At 50.6% G+C, this 22,087-nt stretch overlaps 4 long non-coding RNA genes across 5 annotated transcripts; all 4 read right to left on the minus strand.

Annotated features, from left to right (window-relative positions):
* Positions 1-584: 584 nt before the first annotated feature.
* On the minus strand, positions 585-1,637 carry LOC138100903 (uncharacterized). The gene is made up of 2 exons (XR_011146960.1): positions 1,331-1,637; positions 585-1,225 (listed from the first exon to the last, which is right to left on the minus strand). It is a non-coding gene; the product is annotated as an uncharacterized lncRNA (long non-coding RNA).
* A 245-nt stretch (positions 1,638-1,882) lies between these two features.
* Positions 1,883-3,207, minus strand: LOC138100902 (uncharacterized). 2 transcript variants are annotated; one of them, XR_011146959.1, is made up of 5 exons: positions 3,128-3,207; positions 2,944-3,046; positions 2,612-2,705; positions 2,487-2,527; positions 1,883-2,382 (listed from the first exon to the last, which is right to left on the minus strand). It is a non-coding gene; the product is annotated as an uncharacterized lncRNA (long non-coding RNA). The 2 variants fall into 2 exon arrangements; XR_011146958.1 differs by lacking the exon at positions 2,612-2,705.
* A 97-nt stretch (positions 3,208-3,304) lies between these two features.
* Positions 3,305-3,725, minus strand: LOC138100892 (uncharacterized). Its single transcript, XR_011146948.1, has 3 exons — positions 3,671-3,725; positions 3,551-3,592; positions 3,305-3,456 (listed from the first exon to the last, which is right to left on the minus strand). It is a non-coding gene; the product is annotated as an uncharacterized lncRNA (long non-coding RNA).
* Positions 3,726-19,481: 15,756 nt separating this feature from the next.
* LOC138100893 (uncharacterized) lies at positions 19,482-19,965 on the minus strand. Its single transcript, XR_011146949.1, has 3 exons — positions 19,826-19,965; positions 19,660-19,744; positions 19,482-19,578 (listed from the first exon to the last, which is right to left on the minus strand). It is a non-coding gene; the product is annotated as an uncharacterized lncRNA (long non-coding RNA).
* Between the last annotated feature and the right edge of the window lie 2,122 nt (positions 19,966-22,087).

Raw genomic sequence — 22,087 nt, forward strand, 5'->3', positions numbered from 1 at the left:
AGTCTATCTAAAAAATATGAACAGTGTAATTCTATCTATATTTTGTCTAAAGTAAAGAATTCTGTGAAAAGGTAACACTGCTGCAGCAAGAACTGTGTTTAAGGTCTCTGCTACAGCTTTTTAATGTTGAAGGCACTTAGCATATATTTCTACTGAAGTTAAAAATCTATGTTTCTATTTCACTTTGGTGTGGCTTCATGTATCTCAGCCTGTCCAAAGGTTTAAATTCAATCCCCGTGCTTTGGCTTCCCTCTGGGCCTGAGTCCAGAGGAGCTTTTGCTCCGACAGAGACTAAATCTCTCACCGGTTTTAGAGTACTGCATTGAAAGTCTGTGCGCTTTCTCTTCTTTCCCTGTTCTGAGCGAGTTCTTTGGAACTTCTTTCTTCATTGAATTTTTTTATTTACACTTCAGCAAAATGTGGAAATAACATATACAAACACAAGTACGAATACAATCCATATACATGCTGGCAAAAGTCCAATTTACACACAGAGCAATACATGGAAATTCAGTGGCAAACACCAATACAGAACAATACAGGGCAATGCAAGCCAAATACATATCAATGCAATAAAACAATGCTACTGTTTCTGGAAAGTTTATTACATTTTCTTTTATTGTTATAAGAAACCCAAAACAGCAACATGTAGAGAACATAACAGTCATCCACCACCCACACCTCCTTTAGCTTACACACAAACCCACCCTTGCTCTCATCTTGACCGCTCCACTAACCCTCGGCGCTCTATGGGAATGTGGTTCCCAGGAGCCTCCAAATCATCCTCCCTCACAAAACCCCATCGCCGGCACGGTCCGCACCCAAACCTTGGCGATGAACGTCACCTCGCAGACCGGCCAGGACCAAAGGAAAAAAAACCTGGGGGGGGGAGGGAACAAACCTGGCTGGGGTTTTTTTAATTCAAAATTTAAAAATGTGTTGAAAAACCTGAAAGGCAAAAATCTCACATACAACATTAGAACCCATCAACACACATGCTCTCACAGGCAGACAGAAGTAGAAAGACAGACAACTCTCACAGACACACACAGTCACACATTCTTCAGCTTCCTGCTTCCTTTGTTCTGCAGCCCTTACTCAAAAAACTCTACGGATGAAGATGCTTCAGCACATCTTCCAGCTGCTGCTCCTCGACATCAAACGGTAGATTCTGGGAAAATTGGTAGCATCAGTGACCACAGAGATCCAAAGCCACCTCAGGGACCTGAGAGACAACATGAGGCGGTCAGTGAGGGGCCGAAGGCTAGGAGTTATCTCCACGCTAGGCCCATAAATTTTCTACCCAAAACCCCATAGAAAAGATATGAACCTTTAAGTTTTATAACTGTTCTTCTTAACCATTACCCTGCCAGGGCAGGGCAGCTCCAACTGCAAAGAGCACATGGACAAGGTGGTGCGCCGAATATAAGCAAAGACGACACGACGGCTTGAGATAACTCTCTGGAAGATTAATTCTTGAGCCCGATATGCTTTAAGGCAACAAAACCTACAGAACTACCGCGGTCACGTGAGGAGGGTCTAATATGCTCCATATAGAAGTCTAAGGGAATAGGATGTGAACAGAAGGCACTACCAAAAGTGAGAAGGAAGATGGATGAGAACATCTCCTGCACTTCCTCTGGTCTCAAAGAGTAAAAATGTAAAGATGCTGGAATAAGCCCAATCTGGGAAAGTACACAAGGAGAGACCCCCCCCCCCCGCTGCCAACACGGCCCAGAACAATGCCGATAAAGCATCAAGACATAACAAAGCCCTAGGACGCAGAAGAGGATGGACACAAACTACATAACACAGAGAGAAGTTAAAACTGCCCAGCAGTTTCACCTGATGGACCCAAGATTCCTGCTGCAAGATGAGCCAGAAAGTGACGATGCCAAAGGAAAGACGGCTCTATGGCAATAGCACGTGACAGTGAAACAACTCCTTACGAGAAGTTAGTGCCAAAGCTGTTAAGAGGATGCTCAAGAAGTTCAGTAGGCCTAGAGAAAGAGGTGATGACTGCTGGGCAACCGCTCCGGACCCAAAGGCAGGCTCCTCAGGCAAAAAGATCTGCAATGACATCAAGACTCAAAGCACAAAGCTTGCAAAAACATGGGTATGGAACTGCTCTGCCCGGCAAAGGGTCAGGTGATGCTAAGGACAAACCCTCTCCCTTTACTTCCAAGGGGCCCATCCCACTACAGCCCTCTCCTCTAAGCTAACTTCAGATTGCCTCCTGTGATTCCAAAGGTTTTTCCCTTCTCCCAACCACGAGTCCCAACACTTAGCTTTCAGAGACGAGAGGAAAAAATCCATCCTCGACAGAAAAGAACACGTGGGCGCTGTGGACATCAGTACAGTCCCTGTAGTCTGCTTTGGAGGCTGCAAAAATTCAGAAAGAAACTTCAGACTGCGATGAGACGTCCCAAAAATGACCCCTTGTGCAACGCCCCCCTCCCTCGTAACTGCAAAGGCTAATCGCTTACTGGCCGTTTCCAAACTTCGGCTCCACACTGGCTCATGGTACCTAAGACGACAAAACAGAAAACGTGACTATCACCCTCCAGAAGATTAATCCCCAGGGCTCCTCTACACTGCTGCCCTGGCGCACCTCAAATCTTCATCCGACTCTGGAGGGGGCCTGGACAATACCCGCAAAGTGAAAAGGTACATGCTTGGCACCTCAAAGGACTAAGGCAAAAGACCTGTGACATGAGATGCACAAAAGACAAAGAACGCACAATAGACACATGACATGTACCGGGACTGCTCTGCCCTGCGCACCTCGGCACTGTGATCAAAAGCAAGACTTAAGCTTTCTGGGTCCTAAGGGGTCCCTTCTTGGGTATCCCCACCTCCAAATCTGACTCAAAAATATCTCCGGTGAGTGCCAACTCGACACCCTGCTTTCACCCCTACTGTGGGTCACAGGTCTCGACTTACCTCTTGGATATCTGGGGATGTCAATCTGCCTCGGGTGCAAAAGGCGGCCGCCTCACCATGCAGGCAGCTGGTGCCTTCACCAGGCTGGTTATCTCTTAGTCAGCTACAATAAACAAAACCAAACAAACATCAGTGCATGAGCTTAGTGGCACCTCAGCCAAAACCCATCAATTCTGCCACTCACCGTCTCCTAAAAAGGCTGGAGTCCTCAGGCCGCACGCTCTGGCCACGCTCCAAGGCCGATACCATCGTTGAAGGGTATAGCTGAGTTGAGTGGAGACGAGGTGATGTAGCATTGCTAAAACTTGAGCAGACCCGCACTCCCCCTCCCTCCCTCCCCAACGTATTGCAACTTCTCGGCCATTGCCAAAGGCAACCTGGAGGGTACCCTCACATGGAAAAGGTAAAGGCTTCGTCACAGAGTCCCATGATACTCACAGAGTACTAACGAGGGCAGCGAGACAGGTCCGTCGGCCGGTCGGTGAGGAGTACGGCATAAGACGGTGGGACGGCCTGAAACACACAAATGACAATGGATGCTTAGAGCTGTATCAGAACTTGGCACCCAAGGAATAACATGTGGTTCTTTCCACCAATGACTTCTTACCTCATTCACTTGACCTTGACTGCTGAGATCTGGCTTTACCTCCTAAGAACAAAGACAAAGAACAATCCTGTAACACAGCCACCATTTATGTTCGCCCTGCAAAGACAAACAGTGACCGACCTTCAGGTGGGAACCCCCTCACCCGGCATGGGGCGCTCTGCCACGGATTTAATCCGTCTGCATCTGCAAGAAAGTGATGACAAAAGTCAAAGGGCTGCATGAGAACTTCACAGCTCCAGCCATCTTGTGACAATCTAGAAATATCAACTACAGGACAAACTGCACCCTACATTACAAATTTCAAGTCCCCAAGCCTTGTTCTATTACACCTATGTGCCAGGGTATGCAGCAGGGCAGAGCAGCTCTGGGCCAAACCCATGCAGGCACCCATGACAGAGGAGATGACAAACGAGAGGATACAACAAGGAGAGAGAACTCAGGGTGGAAAGCATGACTGCAAGCACATCAAAGGGCTAAGGCAAAAGACCTGTGACACAAGACGCCCAAAACACATGGCATGCACTACAGACAAGTGACACAACATGCACTCGGATTGCTCTGCCCTGCGCACCTCAGCATTGTCATCAAATGTGAGACTTTCACTTTATGCGGGCTAAGGCGTCCCTTCTTGGGTATCCCCATCTCCAAAGCTGACGCAAAAATCCCTCCCGGCGAGGCCCGACTCGATACTCCGCTTTCATCCCCTTGACTTATCTCTCAGACGTCCTGAGATGTGAATGCACCTGGGACGCAAAAGAAGACCGCCTCACCATCCTGGAAGTTCCTACCATCGCCGGGCTTTTGTCTTTTAGACGGCTACAATAAAGAAAACCAAACATCAGTACAGGAACTTCGTGGCACATTGGCCAAGCCCCCAACAGTTCCACTACTCACCGTCTCCTAAGAAGGCCGGGGTCCTTGGGCCCCACGCTTTGGCCGCGCCCCGAGGCCGATACCGTCATCGCAGGGTATACCTGAGTTAAGAGGAGAGGAGGTGATGCGGGACTGCGGAAACTTGAGCGGACCCTCGCCCCCCCCCCCCCCCCGACTTGCCGCAACTCCTCGGCCGTCGCCAAAGGCTACCGGGATGGTACCTTCGCATGGAAAAGGTAAAGGCTTCATCGCAGAGTCCCGTGATACTTGCGGAGGACTCAGTAGGGCGGCAAGACAAGTCTGTCAGCCAGTCAGCGAGGAGTTTGGTGTAATACAAGGGGACTACCTGAAAACACACAAATGACAATGGATGCTTAGAGCTGTACCAGAACTTGGCACCCAAGAAATAACAAGTGGTTCTTTCCACCAGTGACTTCTTACCTCATTCACTTGACCTTGACTGCTGAGATCTGGCTTTACCTCCTAAGAACAAAGACAAAGAACAAGCCTATAACACAGCCACCATTTATGTTTGCCCTGCAAAGACAAACAGTGACCGACCTTCATGTGGGAACCCCCTCACACGGTATGGGGCGCTCTGCCGCAGATTTAATCCGTCTGCATCTGCAAGAAAGTGATGACAAAAGTCAAAGAGCTGCATGAGAACTTCACAGCTCCAGCCATCCTGTATGAGTCTAGGAATACCATCCTGAGACCAAGCTACAACCTACACCACAAATTCCACATCCCCAGGCCTTGTCCTATTACACCCATACTCCACAGTATGCTGCAGGGCAGAGCAGCTCTGGGCCAAACCCACTCAGGCACCCGTGACACAGAAGATGACAAACAAGGGGACACAACAAGGAGAGAAAACTCTAGGCTAGATGATCACAAGGACCGAGCAAATAAGGAATGAGATGACCACGGCGAGACCGATGGTGAGCCAACAAGGCTACAAGAACCCTGGCAGAGGAGGATGATAACAGAAGGGCTTATTCCAAGAACCGCAAAGATGGATGCCCGAGAATTGGACGGGTGGAATCCTCTAGCTAGCTTCACATTCTTACAAGCCTTCATCCTCTATAATGGATCATTGCAGGGCACAGCTGACAATGCAGCTCAGAACAAGACCTGAAAAGACACCCGACTCAACGTCGCTGAAGAGAGACGCGATCCTGATGCACCAACAAGCTCACGAGTCAAAGGATCAATGGTATCGGCACCACACTGAGGAACACCAAGAACAGAGACGCTAAGAACAATGCCCAGCGTTTGCGATAAGCATCTCAAAGGGCTAAGGCAAAAGACCTGTGACATGAGATGCACAAAAGACAGAACGCACAATAGACAGGTGACATGTACCAGGCCTGCTCTGCCCTGCGCACCTCGGCACTGTGATCAAAAGCAAGACTTAAGCTTTATGGGGCCTAAGTGGCCCCTTCTTGGGTATCCCCACCTCCAAATCTGACTCAAAAATACCTCCTGGTGAGGCCCAACTCAACACCCCGCTTTCACCCCTACTGTGGGTCACAGGTCTCAACTTATCTCTTGGATGTCTGGGGATGTCAATCTGCCTCGGGTGCAAAAGAAGGCTGCATCACCATGCGGGAAGCTCGTGCCTTCACCGGGCTGGTTATCTCTTAGTCAGCTACAATAAAGAAAACCAGACAAACATCAGTGCATGAACTTAGTGGCACCTCAGCCAAAACCTGTCAATTCTGCCACTCACCGTCTCCTAAAAAGGCTGGCCTCCTCAGGCCGCACGCTTTGGCCACGCTCTGAGGCCAACGCCATCGTCATCGTCACAGAGTATACCTGGGTTAAGAGGAGACGAGGTGATGCGGCATTGCCGAAACTTGAGTGGGCCCTCACTCCTCCCTCCCTCCGCAACTCACTGCAACTACCCGGCCGTTGCCGAAGGCAACCTGGACGGCACGTTCAAATGGAAAAGGTAAAGGCTTCGTCACAGAGTCCTGTAATACTTCCGGTGGGCTAACGACAGCGGCGAGCCAGGTCCATCAGCCAGTTGGCAAGGAGTTTCACCATAATACATGGGGACTGCCTAAAGCACACAAATGACAATGGATGCTTAAAGCTTAGAGTGACAGAACTTGGCTTCGAAACAATAACAACCGGTTCAGTACACCGGTCACCACTTACCTCACTAACTCGACTTTGACTGCTGAGATCTGGCTTTACCTCCTAAAAACAAAGACAAAGAATGATGCTGTAACACAGCCACCAATTACACTTGCCCCGCAAACAAACGGTGACTGACCTTCCGGCAGGAAACCCCCTCACCTGGTATGGGGCGCTCTGCCACGGATTTAATCTGTCTGCACCTGCAAGAAAGTGATGACAAAAGTCAAAGGGCTGCATGAGAACTTCACAGCTCCAGCCATCTTGGGACAATCTAGGAATATCATCTAGAGGCCAGACTACACCATACATTACGGATTTAAAGGCCTTGGGCCTTGTTCTATTACACCTATATGCCAGAGTATGCAGCAGGGCAGAGCAGCTCTGGGCCAAACCCACTCAGGCACCCGTGACACAGGAGACGACAAAAGAGGGGATGCAATGAGGAGAGAGAACTCTCGGCGAAAAGCATGACTGCAAGCACATCAAAGGGCTAAGGCAAAAGACCTGTGACACAAGATGCCCAAAAGACACGGCATGCACAATAGACAAGTGACGCAACATGCACTGCGATTGCTCTGCCCTGCGCACCTCAGCATTGCGATCAAATGTGAGGCTTTCCCATTATGTGGGCTAAGGGGCCCCTTCTTGGACATCCCCATCTCCAAAGCTGACTCAAAACTCCCTCCCAGCAAGCCCCGACCCGACACCCCCGCTTTCATTCCCTCCGTGGGTCATATCCCTCAACTTATCTCTCAGACGTTTGGGGATGTGAATCTTTCTGGGGCGCAAAAAAGGCCGCCTCTCGCTGTCCCAGAAGCTGCTGCCATTGCCAGGCTGCTTTCTCTCAGTCAGCTACAATAAAGACAACCAAACATCAGTATATGAGCTACGTGGCATGTCAGCCAAAACCCAACAATTCCACTACTCACTGTCTACTAAGAGAGCCCGGGTCCTCAGGCCGCACGCTCTGGCCGCGCCCCAAGGCCGACGCCATCATGGCAGTGTATACCGGGGTTGAGTGGAGACGAGGTATACAGCATTGCTGAAACTTGAGTGGACCCTCGTTCCTCCTCCCTCCCTGACATGCTGCAACTCATCGGCCATTGCTGAAGGCTACCAAGACGGTACCTTCACATGGAAAATGTAAAGGCTTCATCGCAGAGTCCCATGATACTTGCAGAGGACTCATGAGAGCAGCAAGCCAGGTCCCTCAGCCAGTCGGTGAGGGGTTTCAGTGTAATACAAGGGGACCGCCTGAAACACACAAATGACAATGGATGCTTAGAGCTGTACCAGAACTTGGCACCCAAGAAATAACAAGTGGTTCTTTCCACCAGTGACTTCTTACCTCGTTCACTTGACCTTGACTGCTGAGATCTAGCTTCACCGCCTAAGAACAAAGAAAGAATAATGCTGTAACACAGCCACCATTTATGCTTGCCCTGCAAAGACAAACAGTGACCGACCTTCCTGCGGGAACCCCCTCACCCAGTATGGGGCGCTCTGCCATGGATTTAATCCGTCTGCATCTGCAAGAAAGCGAAGACAAAAGTCAAAGAGCTGCATGAGAACTTCACAGCTCCAGCCATCCTGTATGAGTCTAGGAATACCATCTTGAGGCCAAGCTACAACCTACACCACAAATTCCACATCCCCAGGCCTTGTCCTATTACACCCATACTCCACAGTATGCTGCAGGGCAGAGCAGCTCTGGGCCAAACCCACTCAGGCACCCGTGACACAGAAGATGACAAACAAGGGGACACAACAAGGAGAGAGAACTCTGGGCTAGACAATCACAAGGACCGAGCAAATGAGAAATGAGATGACCGCGGCGAGACCGACGGTGAGCCAACGAGGCTGCAAGAACCCTGGCAGAAGAGGATGATAACAGAAGGGCTTATTCCAAGAACCGCAAAGATGGATGCCCAAGAATTTGACGGGTGGAATCCTCTAGCTAGCTTCACATTCTTAAAAGTCCTCATCCTCTATAATGGATCATTGCAGTGCACAGCTGTCGATGCAGCTCAGAACAAGACCTGAAAAGACACCCGACTCAACGACACTGAAGAGAGACGTGGTTTTGATGCACCTCCAAGCTCACGAGTCAAAGGATCAATGGTATCGGCAACGCACTGAGGAACACCAAGAACAGAGATGCTGAGAATAATGCCCAGCATTTGCAATAAGCATCTCAAAGGGCTAAGGCAAAAGACCTGTGACACAAGAGGCACAAAAGACAGAGAACGCACAATAGACGTGTGACGTGTACCAGGCCTGCTCTGCCCTGCGCACCTCGGCACTGTAGTCAAAAGCAAGACTTAAGCTTTATGGGGCCTAAGGGGTCCCTTCTTGGGTATCCCCACCTCCAAATCTGACTCAAAAATATCTCCCGGTGAGTCCCAACTCAACACCCAGCTTTCACTCCCTCTGTGGGACACAGGTCTCGACTTATCACTTGGATGTCTGAGGATGTCAATCTGCCTCGGGTGCAAAAGAAGGCCACCTCACCATGCAGGAAGCTCATGCCTTCATCGGGCTGGTTATCTCTTGGCAAACTACAATAAACAAAACGAAACAGACATCAGTGCATGAACTTAGCGGCACCTCAGCCAAAACCTGTCAATTCTGCCACTCACCATCTCTTAAAAAGGCTGGGGTCCTCGGGCTGCACGCTTTGGCCAAGCTCCGAGGCCAATGCCATCACCATTGTCACAGGGTATACTGGGGTTAAGAGGAGACAAGGTGATGCAACACTGCCGAAACTTGAGGGGGCCCTCAATCCTCCCTCCCTCCACAACTCACTGCAACTACTTGGCCGCTGCCGAAGGCTTCCCAGACGGTGCCTTCACATGGAGAAGGTAAAGGCTTCGTTGCGGAGTCCCGTAATGCTTCTGGAGGGCTCACCAGGGCAGCAAGCTGGGTCTGTCGGCCGGTCAGCGAGAGGTTTTGATGTAATACAAGCAGAACATCTAAAACACACAAATGACAATGGATGCTTAGAGCTGTACCAGAACTTGGCACCCAAGGCATAACAAGTGGTTCTTTCCACCAGTGACTTCTTACCCCGTTCACTTGACTGCTGACATCTGGCTTTACCTCCTAAGAACAAAGACAAAGAACAATGCTGTAACACAGAAACCATTTACACTTGCTCTGCAAACACAAAAGGTGACGGACCTTAATGCAGGAACCCCCTCACCTGGTATGGGGCGCTCTGCCACGGATTTAATCTGCCTGCATCTGCAAGAAAGTGATGACAAAAGTCAAAGCGCTGCATGAGAACTTCACAGCTCCAGCCATCTTGTGACAATCTAGGCATATTATCTAGAGGCAAAAATACACCCTACATTACAGATTTAAAGGCCTTGGGCCTTGTTCTATTACACCTATATGCCAGGGTATGCAGCAGGGCAGAGCAGCTCTGGGCCAAACCCATGCAGGCACCCGTGACACAGGAGATGACAAACAAGGGGATGCAACGAGGAGAGAGAACTCTCAGCAGAAAGCATGACTGCAAGCACATTAAAGGGCTGAGGCAAAAGACCTGTGACAAGAAGCCCAAAAGACACAGCATGCACAATAGACAAGTGACACATCATGCACTCAGGTTGCTCTGCCCTGCGCACCTCAACATTGCGATCAAGTGTGAGACTTTTCCATTATGTGGGCTAAGGCACCCCTTCTTGGGTATCCCCATCTCCAAAGATGACTCAAAACTCCCTCCCAGAGAGCCCTGACCCAACGCCCCGCTTTCATTCCCTCCGTGGGTCGCAGCCCCTCAACTTATCTCTCAGACGTCTGGGAATGTGAATCTTCCTGGGGCGCAAAAGAAGGCCACCTCTCTCTGTCCCAGAAGCTGCTGCCATTGCCAGGCTGTTGTCTCTCAGTCAGCTACAATAAAGACAACCGAACATCAGTACACGAGCTTAGTGGCATGTCAGCCAAAACCCAACAGTTCCACTACTCACCGTCTTCTAAGAGGGCCCGGGTCCTTGGCCGCACGCTCTGGCCGCGCTCCAAGGCCAATGCCATCATAGCATGGTATGCCTGGGTTGAGTGGAAACGAGTAGTTGCAGCATTGCTGAAACTTGAGTGGACGCTCACTCCTCCTCCCTCCCTCCCTGATTTGCCGCAACTCCTTGGCCGTTGCCGAAGGCTACCCAGATGGTACCTTCACATGGAAAATGTAAAGGCTTCGTTGCAGAGTCCCCTGATACGTGCAGAGGACTCACGAGGGCAGCAAGCCAGGTCCATCAGCCAGTCGGTGAGGGGTTTCAGCGTAACACAAGGGGAGCACCTGAAACACACAAATGACAAAGGATGCTTAGAGCTGTACCAGAACTTGGCACCCAAGGAATACCAAGTGGTTCTTTCCACCAGTGACTTCTTACCTTGTTCACTTGACTTTGACTGCTGACATCTGGCTTTACCTCCTAAGAACAAAGACAAAGAACAATGCTGTAACACAGCCACCAGTTACACTTGCCCTGCAAAGACAAACAGTGACCGACCTTCCTGTAGGAACCCCCTCACACGGTATGGGGCGCTCTGCCACAGATTTAATCCGTCTGCATCTGCAAAAAAGTGATGACAAAAGTCAAAGTGCTGCATGAGAACTTCACAGCTCCAGCCATCTTGTGTCAATCTAGGACTATCATCTAGAGGCCAAACTACACCCTACATTACAAATTACAAGTCCCTTGGCCTTGCCCTATTACACCTACATGCCAGACCATGCAGCAGGGCAGAGCAGCTCTGGGCCAAACCCACTCAGGCACCCGTGACACAGAAGATGACAAACAAGGGGACACAACAAGGAGGGAAAACTCTGGGCTAGATGATCACAAGGACCAAGCAAATGAGCAATGAGATGACGGCACCGAGACCGACAGTGAGCCAACGAGGCTGCAAGAACCCTGGCAGAAGATGATGATAAGAGAAGGACATATTCCATGAACCGCAAAGATGGATGCCCAAGAACTGGACGGGTGGAATCCTGGAGCTAGCTTCACATAGCCTTCATCCTCTCTAATGGATCATTGCAGTGCACAGCTGACAATGCAGCTCAGAACAAGACCTGAAAAGACACTCGACTCAACATCGTTGAAGAGAGACGTGATCCTGACGCACCTCCAAGATCACGAGTCAAAGGATCAATGGTATCGGCACCACACTGAGGAACACCAAGAACAGAGATGCTAAGAATAATGCCCAGCCTTTGCGATAAGCATCTCAAAGGGCTAAGGCAAAAGACCTGTGACACAAGATGCACAAAAGACAGAGAACGCACAATAGACAGGTGACATGTACCAGGACTGCTCTGCCCTGCGCACCTCGGCACTGTGATCAAAAGCAAGGCTTAAGCTTTATGAGGCCTAAGGGGTCCCTTCTTGGGTATCCCCACCTCCAAGTCTGACTCAAAAATACCTCCTGGTGAGGCCCAACTCAACACCCCGCTTTCACCCCTACTGTGGGTCACAGGTCTCAACTTATCTCTTGGATGTCTGGGGATGTCAATCTGCCTCGGGTGCAAAAGAAGGCTGCATCACCATGCGGGAAGCTCGTGCCTTCACCGGGCTGGTTATCTCTTAGTCAGCTACAATAAAGAAAACCAGACAAACATCAGTGCATGAACTTAGTGGCACCTCAGCCAAAACCTGTCAATTCTGCCACTCACCGTCTCCTAAAAAGGCTGGCCTCCTCAGGCCGCACGCTTTGGCCACGCTCTGAGGGCAACGCCATCGTCATCGTCACAGAGTATACCTGGGTTAAGAGGAGACGAGGTGATGCGGCATTGCCGAAACTTGAGTGGGCCCTCGCTCCTCCCTCCCTCCGCAACTCACTGCAACTACTCGGCCGTTGCCGAAGGCAACCTGGACGGCACGTTCAAATGGAAAAGGTAAAGGCTTTGTCAAGGAGTCCTGTAATACTTCCGGCGGGCTAACGACAGCGGCGAGCCAGGTCCATCAGCCAGTTGGCAAGGAGTTTCACCTTAATACATAGGGACTGCCTAAAGCACACAAATGATAATGGATGCTTAAAGCTTAGAGTGACAGAACTTGGCTTCGAAACAATAACAACCGGTTCAGTACACCGGTCACCACTTACCTCACTAACTTGACTTTGACTGTTGAGATCTGGCATTACCTCCTAAAAACAAAGACAAAGAACGATGCTGTAACACAGCCACCAATTACACTTGCCCCGCAAACAAACGGTGACTGACCTTCCTGCAGGAAACCCCCTCACCTGGTATGGGGCGCTCTGCCACAGATTTAATCTGTCTGCATCTGCAAGAAAGTGATGACAAAAGTCAAAGGGCTGCATGAGAACTTCACAGCTCCAGCCATCTTGTGACAACCTAGGAATATCATCTAGAGGCCAAACTACACCATACATAACGGATTTGAAGGCCTTGGGCCTTGTTCCATTACATCGATATGCCAGGGTATGCAGCAGGGCAGAGCAGCTCTGGGCCAAACCCACTCAGGCACCCGTGACACAGGAGACGACAAAAGAGGGGATGCAATGAGGAGAGAGAACTCTCAGCAAAAAGCACGACTGCAAGCACATCAAAGGGCTATGGCAAAAGACCTGTGACACAAGATGCCCAAAAGACACGGCATGCACAATAGACAAGTGACGCAACATGCACTGCGATTGCTCTGCCCTGCGCACCTCAGCATTGCGATCAAATGTGAGGCTTTCCCATTATGCGGGCTAAGGGGCCCCTTCTTGGACATCCCCATCTCCAAAGCTGACTCAAAACTCCCTCCCCGAGAGACCCAGCCCGACACGCCGCTTTCATTCCCTCCGTGGGTCATATCCCTCAACTTATCTCTCGGACATCTGGGGATGTGAATCTTCCTGGGGCGCAAAAGAAGGCGGCCTCTCGCCGGCCCAGAAGCTCCTGCCATTGCCAGGCTGGTGTCTCTCAGTCAGCTACAATAAAGACAACCAAACATCAGTATATGAGCTTAGTGGCATGTCAGCCAAAACCCAACAATTCCACTACTCACCGTCCACTAAGAGAGCCCGGGTCCTCAGGCCGCATGCTCTGGCCGCGCTCCAAGGCCGACGCCATCATCGCAGGGTACACCTGGGTTGAGTGGAGACGAGGTTATGCAGCATTGCTGAAACTTGAGTGGACCCTTGTTCCTCCTCCCTCCCCGACATGCTGCAACTCCTCGGCCGTTGCTGAAGGCTACCCAGACGGTACCTTCGCATGGAAAATGTAAAGGCTTCATCGCAGAGTCCCATGATACTTGCAGAGGACTCATGAGGGCAGCAAGCCAGGTCCATCAGCCAGTCGGTGAGGGGTTTCAGTGTAATACAAGGGGACCGCCTGAAACACACAAATGACAGTGGATGATTAGAGCTGTACCAGAACTTGGCACCCAAGAAATAACAAGTGGTTCTTTCCACCAGTGACTTCTTACCTCATTCACTTGACCTTGACTGCCGAGATCTGGCTTTACCTCCTAAGAACAAAGACAAAGAACAATCCTGTAACACAGCCACCAGCTACACTTGCTGAGGAAACACAAACAGTGACTGACCTTCCTGGGGGAACCCCCTCACCCGGTATAGGGCGCTCTGGCACGGATTTAATCCATCTGCATCTGCAAGAAAGTGATGACAAAAGTCAAAGGGCTGCATGAGAACTTCACAGCTCCAGCCATCTTCTGACAATCTAGAAATATCATCTAGAGGACAAACTGCACCCTACATTACAAATTTCAAGTCCCCAAGCCTTGTTCTATTACACCGATATGCCAGGGTATGCTGCAGGGCAGAGCAGCTCTGGGCCAAACCCATGCAGGCACCCATGACAGAGGAGATGACAAACGAGAGGATACAACAAGGAGAGAGAACTCAGGGTGGAAAGCATGACTGCAAGCACATCAAAGGGCTAAGGCAAAAGACCTGTGACACAGGACACCCAAAAGACATGGCATGCACTATAGACAAGTGACACAACATGCACTGCGATTGCTCTGCCCTGCGCACCTCAGCATTGTCATCAAATGTGAGACTTTCACTTTATGCGGGCTAAGGCACCCCTTCTTGGGTTTCCCCATCTCCAAAGCTGACGCAAAAATCCCTCCCAGCAAGGCCCGACTCGATACTCCGATTTCATCCCCTTGACTTATCTCTCCGACGTCCTGAGATGTGAATCCACCTGGGACGCAAAAGAAGACCGCCTCACCATCCCGGAAGCTCCTACCATCGCCGGGCTTTTGTCTTTTAGACGGCTACAATAAAGAAAACCAAACATCAGTACAGGAACTTCGTGGCACATTGGCCAAGCCCCCAACAGTTCCACTACTCACCGTCTCCTAAGAAGGCCGGGGAAGTCGGACCACACGCTTTGGCCACGCCCCGAGGCCGATACCGTCACCGCAGGGTATACCTGACTTAAGAGGAGAGGAGGTGATGCAGGACTGCTGAAACTTGAGCGGACCCTCGCTCCCCCACCCTCCCTCCCCGACACGCCGCAACTCCTCGGCCGTCGCCAAAGGCTACCGGGACGGTACCTTCGCATGGAAAAGGTAAAGGCTTCATCGCAGAGTCCCATGATACTTGCGGAGGACTCATGAGGGCGGCAAGACAAGCCTGTCAGCCAGGCGGCGAGGAGTTCGCTGTAATACAAGGGGACTACCTGAAACACACAAATGATAATGGATGCTTAGAGCTGTACCAGAACTTGGCACCCAAGGCATAACAAGTGGTTCTTTCCACCAGTGACTACTTACCTCATTCACTTGACCTTGACTGCTAAGATCTGGCTTTACCGCCTAAGAACAAAGACAAAGAACAATCCTGTAACACAGCCACCATTTATGTTTGCCCTGCAAAGACAAACAGTGACCGACCTTCAGGTGGGAACCACCTCACACGGTATGGGGCGCTCTGCCGCAGATTTAATCTGTCTGCATCTGCAAGAAAGTGATGACAAAAGTCAAAGAGCTGCATTAGAACTTCACAGCTCCAGCCATCCTGTATGAGTCTAGGAATACTATCTTGAGGCCAAACTACAACCTACACCACAAATTCCACAGCCCCAGGCCTTGTCCTATTACATCCATACTCCACAGTATGCTGCAGGGCAGAGCAGCTCTGGGCCAAACCCACTCAGGCACCCGTGACACAGAAGATGACAAACAAGGGGACATAACAAGGAGAGAAAACTCTAGGCTAGACTATCACAAGGACCAGGCAAATGAGAAGTGAGATGACCGCGGCGAGACCGACGGTGAGCCAACGAGGCTGCAAGAACCCTGGCAGAGGAAGATGATAACAGAAGGGCTTAGTCCAAGAACCGCAAAGATGGATGCCCGAGAATTGGACGGGTGGAATCCTCCAGCTATCTTCACATTCTTACAAGCCTTCATCCTCTATAATGGATCATTGCAGGGCACAGCTGACAATGCAGCTCAGAACAAGACCTGAAAAGACACCCGACTCAACCTCGCTGAAGAGAGACGTGATCCTGATGCACCTCCAAGCTCACGAGTCAAATGATCAATGGTATCGGCACCACACTGAGGAGCACCAAGAACAGAGATGCTAAGAATAATGCCCAGCCTTTGCGATAAGCATCTCAAAGGGCTAAGGCAAAAGACCTGTGACACGAGATGCACAAAAGACAGAGAACGCACAATAGACAGGTGACATGTACCAGGCCTGCTCTGCCCTGCGCACCTCGGCACTGTGATCAAAAGCAAGACTTAAGCTTTATGGGGCCTAAGGGGCCCCTTCTTGGGTATCCCCACCTCCAAATCTGACTCAAAAATACCTCCTGGTGAGGCCCAACTCAACACCCCGCTTTCACCCCTACTGTGGGTCACAGGTCTCAACTTATCTCTTGGATGTCTGGGGATGTCAATCTGCCTCGGGTGCAAAAGAAGGCTGCATCACCATGCGGGAAGCTCGTGCCTTCACCGGGCTCGTTCGCTCTTAGTCAGCTACAATAAAGAAAACCAGACAAACATCAGTGCATGAACTTAGTGGCACCTCAGCCAAAACCTGTCAATTCTGCCACTCACCGTCTCCTAAAAAGGCTGGCCTCCTCAGGCCGCACGCTTTGGCCACGCTCTGAGGCCAACGCCATCGTCATCGTCACAGAGTATACCTGGGTTAAGAGGAGACGAGGTGATGCGGCATTGCCGAAACTTGAGTGGGCCCTCGCTCCTCCCTCCCTCCGCAACTCACTGCAACTACCCGGCCGTTGCCGAAGGCAACCTGGACGGCACGTTCAAATGGAAAAGGTAAAGGCTTCGTCACAGAGTCCTGTAATACTTCCGGCGGGCTAACGACAGCAGCGAGCCAGGTCCATCAGCCAGTTGGCAAGGAGTTTCACCATAATACATGGGGACTGCCTAAAGCACACAAATGACAATGGATGCTTAAAGCTTAGAGTGACAGAACTTGGCTTCGAAACAATAACAACCGGTTCAGTACACCGGTCACCACTTACCTCACTAACTCGACTTTGACTGCTGAGATCTGGCTTTACCTCCTAAAAACAAAGACAAAGAATGATGCTGTAACACAGCCACCAATTACACTTGCCCCGCAAACAAACGGTGACTGACCTTCCGGCAGGAAACCCCCTCACCTGGTATGGGGCGCTCTGCCACGGATTTAATCTGTCTGCACCTGCAAGAAAGTGATGACAAAAGTCAAAGGGCTGCATGAGAACTTCACAGCTCCAGCCATCTTGGGACAATCTAGGAATATCATCTAGAGGCCAGACTACACCATACATTACGGATTTAAAGGCCTTGGGCCTTGTTCTATTACACCTATATGCCAGAGTATGCAGCAGGGCAGAGCAGCTCTGGGCCAAACCCACTCAGGCACCCGTGACACAGGAGACGACAAAAGAGGGGATGCAATGAGGAGAGAGAACCCTCGGCGAAAAGCATGACTGCAAGCACATCAAAGGGCTAAGGCAAAAGACCTGTGACACAAGATGCCCAAAAGACACGGCATGCACAATAGACAAGTGACGCAACATGCACTGCGATTGCTCTGCCCTGCGCACCTCAGCATTGCAATCAAATGTGAGGCTTTCCCATTATGTGGGCTAAGGGGCCCCTTCTTAGACATCCCCATCTCCAAAGCTGACTCAAAACTCCCTCCCAGCAAGCCCCGACCCGACACCCCGCTCTCATTCCCTCCGTGGGTCATATCCCTCAACTTATCTCTCGGACATCTGGGGATGTGAATCTTTCTGGGGCGCAAAAGAAGGCCGCCTCTCGCTGTCCCAGAAGCTGCTGCCATTGCCAGGCTGTTGTCTCTCAGTCAGCTACAATAAAGACAACCAAACATCAGTATATGAGCTTAGTGGCATGTCAGCCAAAACCCAACAATTCCACTACTCACTGTCTACTAAGAGAGCCCGGGTCCTCAGGCCGCGCTCCAAGGCCGACGCCATCATGGCAGTGTATACCGGGGTTGAGTGGAGACGAGGTATACAGCATTGCTGAAACTTGAGTGGACCCTCGTTCCTCCTCCCTCCCTGACATCCTGCAACTCCTCGGCCATTGCTGAAGGCTACCCAGACGGTTCCCTTACATGGAAAATGTAAAGGCTTCATCGCAGAGTCCCATGATACTTGCAGAGGACTCATGAGGGCAGCAAGCCAGGTCCCTCAGCCAGTCGGTGAGGGGTTTCAGTGTAATACAAGGGGACCGCCTGAAACACACAAATGACAATGGATGCTTAGAGCTGTACCAGAACTTGGCATCCAAGAAATAACAAGTGGTTCTTTCCACCAGTGACTTCTTACCTAGTTCACTTGACCTTGACTGCTGAGATCTAGCTTCACCGCCTAAGAACAAAGAAAGAATAATGCTGTAACACAGCCACCATTTATGTTTGCCCTGCAAAGACAAACAGTGACCGACCTTCCTGCGGGAACCCCCTCACCCAGTATGGGGCGCTCTGCCATGGATTTAATCCGTCTGCATCTACAAGAAAGTGAAGACAAAAGTCAAAGAGCTGCATGAGAACTTCACAGCTCCAGCCATCCTGTACCAGCCTAGGAATACCATCTTGAGGCAAAACTACAACCTACACCACAAATTCCACAGCCCCAGGCCTTGTCCTATTACACCCATACTCCACAGTATGCTGCAGGGCAGAGCAGCTCTGGGCCAAACCCACTCAGGCACCCGTGACACAGAAGATGACAAACAAGGGGACACAACAAGGAGAGAGAACTCTGGGCTAGACAATCACAAGGACCGAGCAAATGAGAAATGAGATGACCGCGGCGAGACTGACGGTGAGCCAACGCGGCTGCAAGAACCCTGGCAGAGGAAGATGATAACAGAAGGGCTTATTCCAAGAACCGCAAAGATGGATGCCCAAGAACTGGACGGGTGGAATCCTCTAGCTAGCTTCATATTCTTAAAAGTCCTCATCCTCTATAATGGATCATTGCAGTGCACAGCTGACAATGCAGCTCAGAACAAGACCTGAAAAGACACCCGACTCAACATCACTGAAGAGAGATGTGGTTTTGATGCACCTCCAAGCTCACGAGTCAAAGGATCAATGGTACCGGCAACGCACTGAGGAACACCAAGAACAGAGATGCTAAGAATAATGCCCAGCATTTGCAATAAGCATCTCAAAGGGCTAAGGCAAAAGGCCTGTGACAGAAGATGCACAAAAGACAGAGAACGCACAATAGACACGTGACATGTACCAGGCCTGCTCTGCCCTGCGCACCTCGGCACTGTAGTCAAAAGCAAGACTTAAGCTTTCTGGGGCCTAAGGGGCCCCTTCTTGGGTATCCCCCCCTCCAAATCTGACTCAAAAATATCTCCCGGTGAGTCCCAACTCAACACCCAGCTTTCACTCCCTCTGTGGGTCACAGGTCTCGACTTATCTCTTGGATGTCTGAGGATGTCAATCTGCCTCGGGTGCAAAAGAAGGCCACCTCACCATGCAGGAAGCTCATGCCTTCATCGGGCTGGTTATCTCTTGGCAAACTACAATAAACAAAACGAAACAGACATCAGTGCATGAACTTAGCGGCACCTCAGCCAAAACCTGTCAATTCTGCCACTCACCATCTCCTAAAAAGGCTGGGGTCCTCGGGCTGCACGCTTTGGCCAAGCTCCAAGGCCAATGCCATCGCCATTGTCACAGGGTATACTGGGGTTAAGAGGAGACAAGGTGATGCAACACTGCCGAAACTTGAGGGGGCCCTCAATCCTCCCTCCCTCCACAACTCACTGCAACTAATTGGCCGCTGCCGAAGGCTTCCCAGACGGTGCCTTCACATGGAGAAGGTAAAGGCTTCGTTGCGGAGTCCCGTAATGCTTCTGGAGGGCTCACCAGGGCAGCAAGCTGGGTCTGTCGGCCGGTCAGCGAGAGGTTTTGATGTAATACAAGCAGAACATCTAAAACACACAAATGACAGTGGATGCTTAGAGCTGTACCAGAACTTGGCACCCAAGGATTAACAAGTGGTTCTTTCCACCAGTGACTTCTTACCTCGTTCACTTGACCTTGACTGCTGACATCTGGCTTTACCTCCTAAGAACAAAGACAAAGAACAATGCTGTAACACAGAAACCATTTACACTTGCTCTGCAAAGACAAACAGCGACCGACCTTAATGCAGGAATCCCCTCACCTGGTATGGGGCGCTCTGCCACGGATTTAATCTGCCTGCATCTGCAAGAAAGTGATGACAAAAGTCAAAGGGCTGCATGAGAACTTCACAGCTCCAGCCATCTTGGGACAATCTAGGCATATTATCTAGAGGCAAAAATACACCCTACATTACAGATTTAAAGGCCTTGGGCCTTGTTCTATTACACCTATATGCCTGGGTATGCAGCAGGGCAGAGCAGCTCTGGGCCAAACCCATGCAGGCACCCGTGACACAGGAGAAGACACAAACAAGGGGATGCAACAAGGAGAGAGAACTCTCAGCAGAAAGCATGACTGCAAGCACATTAAAGGGCTGAGGCCAAAGACCTGTGACAAGATGCCCAAAAGACACAGCATGCACAATAGACAAGTGACACATCATGCACTCAGGTTGCTCTGCCCTGCGCACCTCAGCATTGCGATCAAGTGTGAGACTTTTCCATTATGTGGGCTAAGGCACCCCTTCCTGGGTATCCCCATCTCCAAAGATGACTCAAAACTCCCTCCCAGAGAGCCCCGACCCAACGCCCCGCTTTCATTCCCTCCGTGGGTCGCAGCCCTTCAACTTATCTCTCAGACATCTGGGAATGTGAATCTTCCTGGGGTGCAAAAGAAGGCCACCTCTTGCCATCCCAGAAGCTGCTGCCATTGCCAGGCTGTTGTCTCTCAGTCAGCTACAATAAAGACAACCGAACATCAGTACACGAGCTTAGTGGCACGTCAGCCAAAACGCAACAATTCCACTACTCACCGACTCCTAAGAGGGCCCAGGTCCTCGGGCCGCACACTCTGGCCGCGCTCCGAGGCCGACGCCATCATCGCAGGGTATGCCTGTCTTGAGTGGAAATGCGGTTATGCAGCATTGCTGAAACTTGAGGGGATGCTCGCTCCTCCTCCCTCCCTGACTTGCCGCAACTCCTTGGCCGTTGCCGAAGGCTACCCGGATGGTACCTTCACATGGAAAAGGTAAAGGCTTCATCGCAGAGTCTCATGATACTTGCAGAGGACTCACAAGGGCGGCAAGACGGGTCCATCAGCCAGTTGGTGAGGAGTTTCAGCGTAATACAAGAGGAGCGCCTGAAACACACAAATGACAAAGGATGCTTAGAGCTGTACCAGAACTTGGCACCCAAGGAATAACAAGTGGTTCTTTCCACCAGTGACTTCTTACCTCATTCACTTGACCTTGACTGCTGACATCTGGCTTTACCTCCTAAGAACAAAGACAAAGAACAATGCTGTAACACAGAAACCATTTACACTTGCTCTGCAAAGACAAACAGCGACCGACCTTAATGCAGGAACCCCCTCACCTGGTATAGGGCGCTCTGGCATGGATTTAATCCGTCTGCATCTGCAAGAAAGTGATGACAAAAGTCAAAGTGCTGCATGAGAGCTTCACAGCTCCAGCCATCTTCTGACAACCTAGAAATATCATCTAGAGGACAAACTGCACCCTACATTACAAATTTAAAGGCCTTGGGCCTTGTTCTATTACATTGATATGCCAGGGTATGCAGCAGGGCAGAGCAGCTCTGGGCCAAACCCATGCAGGCACCCGCGACACAGGAGAAGACACAAACAAGGGGATGCAACAAGGAGAGGGAACATTCCACAGAAAGCATGACTGCAAGCACATTAAAGGGCTAAGGCAAAAGACCTGTGACACAAGATGCCCAAAAGACACTGCATGCACAATAAACAAGTGACACATCATGCACTCTGATTGCTCTGCCCTGCGCACCTCAGCATTGCGATCAAATGTGAGACTTTTCCATTATGCGGGCTAAGGGGCCCCTTCTTGGGTATTCCCATCTCCAAAGCTGACTCAAAACTCCC

The sequence above is a fragment of the Aphelocoma coerulescens genome, unplaced genomic scaffold, assembly GCF_041296385.1.
Source record: "Aphelocoma coerulescens isolate FSJ_1873_10779 unplaced genomic scaffold, UR_Acoe_1.0 HiC_scaffold_151, whole genome shotgun sequence".
Taxonomy (NCBI): domain Eukaryota; kingdom Metazoa; phylum Chordata; class Aves; order Passeriformes; family Corvidae; genus Aphelocoma; species Aphelocoma coerulescens.